We start from the raw sequence: 13,602 nt of genomic DNA, 5'->3' as shown, positions 1-13,602 counted from the left end.
CCTGAAAACTTGGAATTTCAGTCTACCGATTCTTTTTGGACTCTGACATCTTCATCCTTCCTCAGAAGTTAGCAACAGGCATGGGATTGCAACAGTAATTAGTATAGCTTCCTTCACTGTTCTTCGATAAAAAAAAAGAAAAAAGGAAAAAGGAGTCGAGGACGAGCAGAGAGCACAGCATCAGTTTTATTTCATGACTACACAACGACCGGTCTCTGGTTTGCCTAAAGCAGCGATCACTTCTTCATCCTAGATTTAAATCTTATTTTAGCTTAAAAAGTACTATAGTGCATGTTTTTTTACCTCTTTAATCACTTGTATCTTTTAAATCACATATTATTTTAAAGATCTATTTGCATCATTGTACTCCACTTAAAATATGTGATAAAACGAGATCCAGGTTGAATATATTAAAATATTTTATTAATTTAAAAGTAATTTATTTAAATTGTAGAAGTAACTTAGCTATGTAATAGAAGTAACTCTATATAGCATTAGAAGTAATTACATTATGAGTGAGTTCCAATAAGAAACTATGTGGAGTAAATTCAAAAGTGTAGAGAAGATTTTCATGTAAATACATTTATGAAATTTAATAAAGCCTGAAAGTAATTTACAAAAATCATAAAAGTAACTTAGTATAAAAGTAACTTAGTATAAAATGAAAGTAAGTTGTTACGATATTAGAAGTAAATTCGTCGTAGGAATAAAAATATAAGTCTATTTAGAAATTAAATTTAATCAGCACAAATTATGAAACTGAGTAAAAATAATAAAAGTAATCAACTCAAAGCATTATGAAATTATGAGAAGTAATTTAATCAAATCTAAAAGTAATTTGTATATAAGATAAAAGTAACTTACATATATTATAAAAGTAATTTATAACATAAATGTTTTTTTCATCATAATATTATCATGTAAGATCTTGTTATAAAGATTTAATTACAACGAACGCAATGGTGTAATCGGATTATAGATCGGATAAGTAATTTAAGAGAAAATTTTATAAGAAGAAAAAATATGCACAACCTCATAGAAAAACTACTTACATGCATGTCTGTAACGCTACTAATACTTCTCACGTAATTGTCCGTCGCTCGTTAAGTCTAAATCGAGATGCCTCTCGAAATAGATTTTACGTTTATTAAGATACTCCCTCTGTTTCACAATGTAAGTCATCCTAGCATTTTCCACATTCATATTGATGTTGATGAATGTTCAATATAAATGTGGGAAATGCTAGAATGCCTTACATTGTGAAACGGAGGAAGTAGTAGCGAGAGAATGCATCAATCATCAATCATGGAAGGTAGAGTAGCTACGATCAGGTGTTTGTAGGAAATACTAATATCGTCTCAATTGGCTAGCCACAGAACATAGCCCTGCGGCATGTAGTGGCAGATGGCGTCGCACGGCTTGCCTTGAGGAGCTCGAAGTAGGCACTGTCCCAGGTGGTGGTGTTGACGTGGCACACGGCGACGGCGGTGGCGCCGCCCAGGCCCACGCCGGCGACGGCGTGGAGGTCGACCCTCAGCGCCACCGCGTCGGCTGGCCGGTGGCAGTAGTACACCTCGTATAGATATGGCATAGGGTGGCACGCCACCACGGCGTCGCCGCCGATCCGGGCGACGCCGTCGGCCGCTACCACGTACCTGCTGGGCTCCCTCCCGTGCACGAGCGTGGTGACCGCGCGCGGCGCGCTGGTGCCCAGCGCCGAGGCGGCGAAGTCGAGCACCGCCTCGCGGGAGGTGGCGTGGCTCCTCGCCGCCGGCGGCCGTCAGTTCGCCGCAGGTGCGGAGGGTGTCGGCGACCTGCGCCGCCTTGTCGGATCCAGGGAGGATGCCGAACATGGCGAGGATGGCGTCCATGGCGCGGAGGTTGGACGGCACGGCGTCGGCCTTGTCCTTGTAGATGAACCTTGGCGCCGCTGCAGCCACGCCGTGGTCGTCGTGCGCCAGCGTCAGCTTCGTGCCTTCCGGCAAGACACAGCATCCCGGCCGCCTTTGTGTTTTTGGCATTCTCTAACTTGAGGATGCCAGCCAAGGCTAATTTCAGCTGGCTGCATATATATGCAAGGGGCGGTCAAGTTACAGAATGCCAAAAAACACAAAAACGACAATGCAACTCAGCCATTGATTTGTGTGATCCTTCAATTTGCAGTGATGATCCAAAACTAATTCTAATCCGCTTAGTAACTAATTAGTACTAGTCTGTATGACTGTATATGCCGCCCTTTTATAGCATAGGAGCCATGAAAAGCATGTGTCATCTCGGCAAAGAGAGGTGCAAAGTTTGTGAGTTTCCTACTCTCTCTGCATATGCATATGCGCTAATCCCTTTGTTTTTGCCCTGATAACCTATACATCTCATTATTGTTCCTTTTTTTTTTTGCAGGGGAAAGGGATAATTACTCATTAGCCTCCTCACAGATAAACTGCAAGATAAAAGTACACTTATTGTCCGGCCAAAACTGTGTGATCTTGTCACAACGGCCCTTATTTGCTAAATAGTGACTAATATGATTTTGACTTCTAAGACACTTACTGAAGCTAATATCCCTATTTCCCACCAAGAGAGAATCTATCTCCCTGATTAAAAACGCCAGCTCCGATTTAGCACCTGTTGCATCGCGGAAAAGATGGATCATGGCCAAGCAGTCTGTCTCAATCACTATTGGCAGCAGGGTCCATTGTAGGGCGAGGGCAAGACCATCCCTGCAGGCAAGGAGTTCCGTTTCCAAAGCACTGCTACAGCGATCAACATGTCCACAAGCAGCAAAAATAACCTCTCCTGTGCAGTTGCGCAACACAGCGCCTATACCACCCTTGCCGTCACTCTCCTGGAATGAGCCATCAACATTCAGCTTCATGCTTCCTGGGAGCGGCTTCGACCATTTGTCAGGAACAGGTTCTCGACTCCGTTTGATGCTATGCGACTTCTTTAGAACCACATCCACAACATGTTTCCCCTTCTCAGGACTTGCTTGGGGGTGTTGCTTGATCTCAGCAAGGGAGAGGACATAGCTTTCAATGAAACGATTGGACACTAGTATTCCTGGGGCTGGTTTGCCATGCACTATTTCATTCCGTGTGTGCCAGATTCGCCACAGTACCATTAAAAGCATAACCTGTTCCTCTGGCTGCGACTGCTCCAATAGGTCCAGGATCACTTTCGGATCTCCATTGCGAATGTTGCTGAGAGGGTTAAGCTTCATATCAACAGTCATCGCTTCCCAGAATTGCCGGGCATGTGGGCAGCGAAACAAAGCGTGAACAACATATTCTGACTCCACCCCACAAATGGTGCAGATGTCTGAAACTTCAAGCTTCCTCTTCTTCTTATTTTCCAATGTCGGAAGGCTGTTAGTAATAGTTCGCCAGGCAAAAATCTTCACCTTTTGGGGTGCATTGCATTTCCAAAGGGCATTCCAGGCTCTGCTATTTCCATTCCCGAACGAACTCAAGCCTTCATCAACCTGTGCCAGAGCTACTGCCAGATGATAAGCACTTCTGACAGAAAATCTCCCCAGTCTATCCGGATGCCAAGCAATGAAGTCATCCTCCAGCCTTGAAGATAAACGAATGTTTAGGATGGCCTCTGCGTCCATGGGCAGGAAATGCTGCGAGATTTTGTCAGTATCCCAGGACTCGGACTGATCAATCAGGTCTGAAACCCATCTCAGTCTGCAATTTCTTTTAGCTGAGATGGGTCTTCTTGAAAAGCTCCGCGGAATCCAGGGATCCCTCCACAATCTGACTGATTTACCGTTGCCAATGCGCCATATGATGCCCTTCTTCAGTAATTCTAAACCATATTCGATCGCTCTCCAGCCTGGAGAGGCATTACCTCCAAAACTTGTATCAATGAGAGAACCGTTCGGGTAGTATTTGCCCTTCAAAATTCTAGCACAGAGACTGTCCGGTCTGTCCAACAACCTCCAGGCTTGTCTAGCTAGAAGTGCCTGATTAAACAGCCTGAAATCCCTAAACCCCATACCTCCCTTCAACTTCCGAGCAATCAAACAGTCCCAGGATTTCCAGTGCGTTCTCCTCTTCCCTTTCTCTGCTCCCCACCAGAAATTACGAACCAGTTTTGTCAATTCCTTGCAGACCGACTCCGAGAGCTTGAAGAGTCCCATAACATAAACAGGCATGGCCTGTAGGACCGCTTTAATCAAAATCTCCTTCCCCCCAGTTGACCGAAAGTTCTCCCCCCACAGCATAATTCTCTTCCATAATCTCTCCAGGAGGCTTTGGAATTTTCCTTTGGTCATTCTACCCTCAGGCGTCGGAAAGCCCAAATATTTATCTTCAAAGGAGTTACTTATCTGCAGGGTCTGCTTTATCTGATTTTGGACAGCAGTAGGAGAGCTTTGCCCGAACATGATGGAGCATTTGGAAGGATTTATCAATTGCCCAGTGCAGGAAGCATAAGTTTCGAGAACTTCTTTCATCACTACCGCCTGATCATTTGCCGCTTTAAAGAACAACAGCGTGTCATCCGCAAACAGTAAATGCGACACAGCAGGAGCACGCTGGCATATCTGAATTGGGTTCATAGCTCCCTGATCCACTTTCTCTTCTAGTAACAAGGACAGTCCATCAGCCACAAAAAGGAATAGGAAGGGCGAAAGAGGATCACCCTGACGCAGACCTCGTGATGGAGCAAAGGTGTTCAACAGGGTTCCATTAAGTTTAACTGCATATCTCACCGAGGTTATACATGCCATAATCCATTTAACCCAACAGTGAGCGAAACCCAGTTTAACCATTGCTTGATCCAAAAATTTCCAGTCTACACGGTCATACGCTTTGGACAAGTCCAACTTGTATGTGCAGTAAGCATTCTCAGGATTTTTATTCCTCTGTATATGGTGGAAGCATTCGAATGCTATCAGGGCATTATCTGTTATCAGTCTACCAGGGACAAAGGCACTCTGGTTCTGTGACACCAGATCATCCAGGATTGGTCTTAGTCTGTTCACCAAACACTTAGACACTATTTTATAGACCACATTGCACAAACTGATAGGTCTGAAATCCTTTAGTTCCTGTGGTTGCTCAGTTTTCGGTATCAGAACAATGGCAGTCTCATTGACCCCCGAAGGCATGGTACCCGAAGAGAAAAATTCTTGTACAGCTCGCACAATGTCGTTCTTTAGTATAGCCCAATTCCTCTGATAGAACCGACCAGGGAATCCATCTGGCCCGGGAGCTTTTAACGGACCAATTTAGAACAGGGCATTTGCAATTTCCTCTTCACTAAAGGTTTTGCATAGTTCCTCATTCATCGCATCTGTGACTTTCGGCTTCATCAGGCTAGTGACTCTCGAATGATCAATACTGGGGTCGGCAGTGAACAGCCTTTGGAAATACTCAGTTGCCATACGTTCCAACTCTTTTGTTGTACTGTGAACAGTACCGTCACTATCCCGTAGCTTTGTAATCTTATTCTTCTTAGCTCTCCACACTGCTTTGCTGTGAAAGAAACGTGTATTTCTATCACCTTCTTTCAGCCAAGCAATTCGAGATCGTTGCAGCCATATCATCTCCTCACGGTACAGAAGTTCATTCATTTGATCGGACACCCGCCTTATTTCCCTGTTGTCGGCATTACTTAGAAGAAGTTCAGATAGTTTCTTTCTATTTTTCTCAATCTCCCGGCTGACATTCCTGAACTTTTTCTTACTCCATGTACAAAGATCAGACATCATCCTAAACAGAGCTTGATTAATGTCGTGCAGATCCTGCTTAACTCCGGAAACGCCCCAAGATTCTGCTATAACTTCAGAGATTGCAAGGTCTCTTTCCCAGTAAATTTCATAATGGACACACTTCATAGGATTCCTGCGAAGGTCTTCAGAAGAAAATTTGACAAGGATGGGGCAATGGTCTGATCTAGGAGAGGACAGATGAAACACCTGTGCTGTAGAGAACAGTCCCCTCCACCCATCATCTGCATGGGCGCAGTCTAGACGCACTTTAACATTGCTGCGGCCTTCTCTCCTATTATCATAAGTGTATGGCACCCCCGAGAACCCCAGTTCTTTGGCACTTCTTTGGCATACACTTATGATAATAGGAGAGGAGGCGAAAAAAAATCTGAAAAAACATCTAAAAAATGGTTCGTAAAAAATAAAAAGCTGGTTCGTACAAAATAAAAAATGCATGCGAGAAAAAAAAGGGCGAAACAAATTCCGATTTCTAATCAGATTTCTAATCAGGATATATCTCTTCTCTATCTCTAATCTAATGTAACTATTTAAAAAGAGAAAATGCATGAGAAAAATAAAAACGGTTCAAAAAAATGCGTGAGAAAAAAAGCGCAAAAAAATGCTAAAAAGGTTTTCCATCTTCCATAAAAAAACGTGCAAGAAATATTATTTCCATCGTCGGTAAATTTTTTTAAAACAATATGGAAGGAAAAAACTGTAAGAAAAAATACGCCATTTCTAAAAAATGATTTGAAAAAACCGCGTAAGAAAAAAACACCGTCTACTAAAAAACAAATCACTCTGAAAAAACTGTCAGAAAAAACACTAAATTGATTGACGCTTGAGTCAGATAGGATCCATCGATTTTGTCTGCCATCTATTACACGACTTTTATTTCGTCATATATTCTCCTGTATGGAAAAAAAAGCAAAAAAGGAACATTAAAAAAACAAGCAAAAAACGCGTGAGAAAAGAAAAGCAAAAAAGGGAGAAAAATATGGTTTTCGTCTTCAGTAAAAAATAAAAAAAAACATGCTAGGAAGAAATTGTTAGAAAGAAATGCGCCATTTCTGAAAAATGGTTTGAGAAAATCGCACAACAAAAAAATACACCATTTATAAAAAAACAAGCCGCTCATTAAAATACAAACATTATCATTGACATGATTATGCATAAAAAAACGTATATTATTATTAGAATTTATTCACCCGTTGTAATGCACGGACATTTTTGCTAGTATAGATTAAAATCGGAACATAAAATTAAAATCGTTTCAAACACGGATGAAGTACCAAAATTCTGGGGCAAAAACATCTTCAATTTTTATAATAGTAGAGAAGAGATTTTTAAAAAGCCCATCTCAGCACAAATCTTGACGCAGATCAACCAGCTATAAATTTGACTAATCCGGCTGAAAGAGTGAATCGACGTCCATAGCAAAAACGTTTGAAGAGTACACTCAACTCAAATCCTTCTATATAGTATATTTTAACTAGAAAAATGTCTTTGCGTTGCAACGGGTGAAAGCTATTTTAATATTATTATTGTTATACGGTTTAGTTAATGTGAAATTCACTCTGCGAATTCGCTTGGATATACATTTTTCTAAACCATGAGCTGCAATTAGGTGTCCGACCATCAGAAGTTAGCACGTGAGTTTTTTTAAGGAGATTTCTTATATGACTCCTGTATTTCCAAAAGCGAACGAACTTTATCAGGGTTACGGATAAGGCATACCCTCTACCCTTGGATGTACGCTATGCGGCAATACGGTACATCGGCGCATATACGGACGTTCTCTGTACACGCTAAGGAAATCCATCACGAAGTCCACCAATGGAAAGGTTCCTACCCGTATAGGACTGGGTCGTTACTATATCGTGCAGGGTCTGATGTCTCCGAGTCCTACTTGGAGACCGCCTGACCTGCGATATAAAAGGGACCTCCGGGGGGACCTAAGGCATCGAATCTCATAGCCAACACAACGACCACAGCCTACAAAGCCGGAACTACAGGAGCCAAGTCGCCGGCTGATCTAGTCAAATCAACTCAACTACGATCTCGTCGGTACCATCGAGTTCTATTATTCCCTTTTTAATCCGTGGTTCTTTCCATATAATCCCATATCAACTGGATTAGGGCTATTACCTATTGAGGGGCCTGAACCAGTATAATCTTTGTCTCTTGTTTCCTTGATGTTGTACTACGTAGATCCTCGTACCAGCGTACCCCAATACCCTCTATATCCGGTCTACGGGTACCCACCGTCGACAAACTTAAAACCGACTCAAATACATATCTGTATTTCCAAAAGTGAATCTAGAAAAAAATACCCGTGCATTGCAACGGGTGAAGGTTATTTTAATCTTATTATTGTTATACGGTTTAGTTAAGGTGACATTGGAGAAATTCACTTTGCGAATTTGCTTGGATATATATATTTCTAGAAAATCATAAGCTGCAATTAGGAGTCCAATCATCTTTAAGTTAGCATGCGAGTTTTATAAAGAGATATCTTATACGACTCCTTATGTATTTTCAAAAGCGAATGAACTTAAAACCTGTCTCGAATACAGATATGTATTTCCTAAATCAAACGAACTTAAAAACCGACTCATACACGGATGACGTACCAAACAATCGGCAAAAACATCTCCAATTTTTATAATAGTAGAGATACGGTTTAACTAAGCTGAAATTGACTGTGGGAATTTGATTAGATATTTTATTTTTTAGAAAATCATGAGATGTAATTAGGAGTCTGTGCATGCGAGTTTTTTTAAAGAGATTTCTTATACGACTCCTTATGTATTTCTAAAAGCAAACGAATTTACAATCCAAGTCAAACACGGATCTGTATTTCCAAAAGCGAACGGCCTTTGAAAACCAACTCAAGCACGGATGACATACCAAAATACCGGAAAAAACATCTTCCATTTTTATAATAGTAGAGATTACTAGAAAAAATACCCGTGCGTTGCAACGGTTAAACTAAAATTATAATTATAACAAATCTTAGATGATTAGGGCTTAGTTTTTCATGATATGAGCACTTCAAAAAAAAATATTCCTTAGAAATAAAAAAATTCTAAAAAAAATAAAAAAAGATCTATTGGACCCTATCGGCCTGCTATTGCACGCCCGGCCCATGAAGCGTGCGTGGCCCAGTGTGCTATGGCCCGAGATGGAGGCCGACCCAACGTGGGATCGATTTGAGCCATCCGTTTTGATGGACGGCTCAGATCGATTCTAAATCCATCAAAATCGTCGGTGTCAAAAACCCTAACCCTAATCACATTTTACCCCCCACCGCGAGCTCCTCCTCACCTCCCCTCCCGGTGGCGCCTCTCCCCCTCCTCCTCCGCCACCCCCTCTCGCTGCTCCCCGTCCCCCTCCCCCCACCGGTGTCGCCCGTCCGTCTCCTCCTCTCCCTCCTATGTCACCGGCACGGCGCAAAGACGACGACGGCATGACTCCATTCGGGCCAGGAGGCGAAGACGATGACGACACTGTGCGAAGACGACGATGGCACGGAGAGAGAGGGGTGGAGTGCAGCGGCTGACGCTGGGGAGATCCGGTGGAACTGACGGCACCGGCTACTTCCCATGGCCCGATCCGGCGATGGCGGCGGCATTGCACGTTGGATCCGACAGCGACGGTGATGGCGGCGGCTTCTCCCGGCCCGATCCGGTAGCGGCAGCGGCTTCCCGTGATGGATAGAATGACGATGACGGCGGCAGCTTCCCGCGGCAGATCGGACGGCAACGACGACGATGGCTGCTTCCCACGGTGAATCCGGTGGCACCGACGGCGCCGGCGGCTACCCGCGTGCAGATCCGCCGGCGGCAGCAGCTTCTCGCGCCAGAAATCTGACGGCTATGGCGGCGGCGGCGGATCCGGTGGCTACCCACGTGCAGATCCAGTGGCAACGACGGCGTCATCGGCTTCCGGTGAAGTTTTCTTTTTTTTTCTCTCACTGGATTGTCCTATTAGATTTGGTTGTTGATGCGGACTTTGGATGATTTATTTTTTTCTTGGACTCTCAGCTTGGATGTTGCGAACGAAAAAATCCACCAAAATTAGGTGGTGAAGACGGACGAAAATCCACGGGATCCTTACGTATTTTTCAATGATTTTTTCCGCCTGAGTTTGTTTCTTTTTTTTTAACAAGACATATTCGATTTATTTTTCACCTTTTTTTTACTGCGCCGCATATAATCGGATTTAATTTTTTTCACCTTTTTTTTCACGGATGGACGACGGAAACACTTCTAATTTTTTAAGTAGTAGTAATAGGTAGATAATAGATATAACATGAGTTAATTTGTTCTAGAATAAGTTTTTTATCCACTCAAAGGAGCTCTCGTCAGTGGCCTGGGACTGAATGGAAGCAACATGGGCCTAGATCGTGGACGTGTGAACAATACTAGAAAAAGAACGGACGCTATAGAGAATCAATATAAAAGAGATACTTTTAGCGGTAAATAATTTTCGTGCGCCTTGGTCAACAGTCGGACAGGCTAATACACGCGAGTGGGTAATCGGACAACGTACAAAATTATTAGCAAAAACACCTTCAATTTTTATAATAGGTAAAGATAAAGATATGAACAGAAAGCTAAGCATAAAGAATTAAATAAGGGAGGATGGTTCTGTATCTGCATTGCAAGTCGATCGTTCGATTGCCGAATCAAATTTGGAGAACCGGACAGGTTGATCAAGACGATCGTAGTCGTAGCGTGCAAATCATAGTCGGAAACTGAAATCCGTTTTCACTCCATGTAAAGATATTCCCCTTCTTTTTCGGAATGGCTAAATGGCTGGGAATGATTTTTAGGCCAAAATCATGCAGATTAGTAACCATGGGATTTGCTTTGCGATTCGTGCTCCGGCGACCTTAGCTCTTCTCGTCCAACTCCGGCGACACCTTCTCTAACTCTGGCAACCCCGACGAAAGCAATGGAATTAGGGTTTAGAGTCCCAGGTTGGGATGGGGGTGGAAGGAGGGTTGGGGGGAGGGAGAAGAGGGGGGATCGCCGGGGTTAGAGGGATGGTCGTGGGAGGTGGCGGCCCGACGGTGGGAGGTGGACATGGGCGGGCGGCGAGGCGGCGGCGGCGGCGCCGAAGCCGCGGGGATGGAGGAGGGCGGTGGGCCGGTGTCGACAGCGAGGTAAACGGCTAGGAGACGGCGGATCCGGTGGTTAGTGGTTAGGAGGTGGTGGCTAATGGTGGCAGATCCGGCAGCGGGAGGCAGCGGGAAGCCGCCGGAGACGGGGAAGGCGGGGCAGGGGCACTCCTACCGTCTGTTGGGGAAGAAAGGGGGTAGGGGGTAGGGGAGGAGGCCGGCCAGGAGAGGGGAGGAGGGGGGGCTCTACCCGGCCAGCTGGCGAGTTTGGGCAGCGACACGTTGGGCAGCAGCGCATGGGGCGGCGGCGGAGGCAGCCGCGCGCGAGAGGATGCAGCAGCGGCCTGGAATGATGAGGGGAGGGAGAGGGGTTAGGGTTAGAACTGCCAGCACGAATCTTAAAGCGATCCAACGGACTAGAGTTCGCATGATTTGTGAGGTGTTTTTCTGTCAAATGCCATTTAGACAGCCCCATATAATTTATTACTACTAAGGTTGCAAGAAGAAAATTGAAGCAACGAAAAGAAATGTTTTGTCCAGGAGCAGACAAATCAGAGTCTTAGCAATGCACTCATATGCTCATCATCGTAGTTTGAAAACAGATAAAGCAAACATGTGTTTTGTGCAATGGTGGGCATAGAGGAGCCATACTTCATCTCTTTTTCACTTGTCCTTTTAGTATTAGATGTTGGCTGGGAATTGATTGGAATCATAACATTTAGTTCTTCCAAATGGTTGTTCTTGCAAGACTGAGATTTGGTTGAAAATGTTTTCTAAAAATCTTACTTAAAGCAACGTGACATATTTGCCTAAATTTCAATCCTGGAGGTCACTCTTTATGAATGAATGACATAAAGTTCTTCTGCATATGTGTAGAATGAAGGACCCGTTAAAACAAATCGTTTTTAATTGGTTGCAAACCTTGTAATTTTGAGGTTATAATTTAGAACTCTTGTAAATATTCCTCTTTCTTTAATGAAAATAAACTGCTGGGCAAAGCCCTGGCAATATTTCCAATAAAAAAACAAACAGATAAAGCAGATTTGAGACATTGAGAGAAGTTCTGCAAGGCTGTTACACTAAGCTACCTTGTATTGGCTCAGCCTTTAAGCAGTGAACTAACTAAAATGGTGCCAACTTACTGCTAATCTTCATGCCAACAGCCCCACAAGGCTCAACGAAATCCAAATTAAAGATTAAATATGATATTCATATTTGGATTTTGGATTAACCATTGATTTCATTTGTATGTTAACTCTAGATGAACAACTTCCCTAGTTGCTGCTGTGACTTGGTTAAAGGGACTCAGAAAAAATCATGTATCCCTGTGCGAGCCTCACAGGCTCACGTAAACAAATCAATATTCACATATCAAGGCTCCAAATTCAGCTGAAATAAATGCAGGTTTAGCATAGAATTCTCTGTGCTCAAACCAAACTGACAAGTGTGGTGGTATATACTTCCTCCGTTTTAAAATATATGACGCCGTGATTTCTTCGTAACGTCTGACCATTCATCTTATTTAGAAAATGTTATATGAATATCATTTATTTTGTTGTAACTTGTTTTATCATCAAATAAAATATAATCTTAAACTTATACTTATACATATTTATATTAAATTTTTTAATAAGATAAATGGTCAAATGGTGTAAAAAAGTTAACAGTGTCACACATTTTGAAAATGGGTGGTATATACTCCCTCAGTCCTATTATAACTGCAGCCATAAGTTTCGTCAGTCCTATTATAAGTGCAGCCATAAGTTTCCGTGCTCAACTTTGATCGTTCATCTTATTTAAAATTTTTAATAATTATTTTAATCGTTATTAGATGATAAAATATGAATAGTACTTTATGCATGACTTATATTTTTAAACTTTTTTTTTAAAAAAAAGACAGACGTTCAAAGTTGGGCATGAAAAATCATGGCTTTACTTAAAAATCATGCACACTCTGCACGAAAAATCCTCGTACCAACGTAACCCTATATCCTTATTATCCAGTCTACGAATATCCCCGTCAACACATCTCCTGGGTAAGTTCTTTGATTTTCTGCTGAAATCCAATCATCTGATCGTGTGTCAACCTTGCCGCACGGGTGGGAGTTTGCCTTCAGGATTTTGTTTAAATTTTGTGAGCTGATCCCTTATATATTTTTGCTACTTCTGGTCTAGGAGATTAATCAATTGGAACAAACTTTTTCACTACTGCTATCTTTCGTTTGGTACCGTGAAAGAGAGGTAAAAATTAGGGTGCTTGCTACCGGGTGCTCATCAGGTTGGTCAGCAAGCGAGAAAGGCAGAACGATGGTGAGGCACTAGTATAGATCCTCTCATCTGTGACGGCCCCTCACATGCCTGGGTTTTTCCCGATTGAGATAACTACTAGGCCCATCACCGATGAATATCATCCGTGATGGGCTCCAACTTGAGGCCCAATTGAGATAACTATTAGGCCCGTCACCGATGAATGTCATCCATGATGGGCTCTAACTTGAGGCCCGGTTGAGATAACTATTAGGCCTGTCTCCGATGAATGTCATCCGTGACGGGCTCCAACTTGAGGCCCTATTGAGGTAACTATTAGGTTGTTACAGATATTTATTGCACAGTATAAATTGCTCAATTGAGATAATGCTTTGACTAGGGTTTACTCTCGCTCATATCTAGATCAAAAATTTTTCCAAGTGTGCGTCCTAGCATTGCTGCCGTCGTCTGGGAGCCCGACGCCATCCCTGAGCCCGCGTCTGCCGCCGTCGAC

At 43.1% G+C, this 13,602-nt stretch overlaps 1 pseudogene; it reads right to left on the bottom strand.

Moving 5' to 3' along the window:
- Positions 1-988: 988 nt before the first annotated feature.
- Positions 989-2,122, bottom strand: LOC127764419 (BURP domain-containing protein 4-like; annotated as a pseudogene).
- Between the last annotated feature and the right edge of the window lie 11,480 nt (positions 2,123-13,602).

This window comes from Oryza glaberrima, chromosome 2 (genome assembly GCF_000147395.1).
Source record: "Oryza glaberrima chromosome 2, OglaRS2, whole genome shotgun sequence".
In the NCBI taxonomy this organism is placed as follows: domain Eukaryota; kingdom Viridiplantae; phylum Streptophyta; class Magnoliopsida; order Poales; family Poaceae; genus Oryza; species Oryza glaberrima.
The sequence above is the reverse complement of the archived record's forward strand: the minus strand, read 5'-3'. Positions and strand labels throughout refer to the sequence as shown.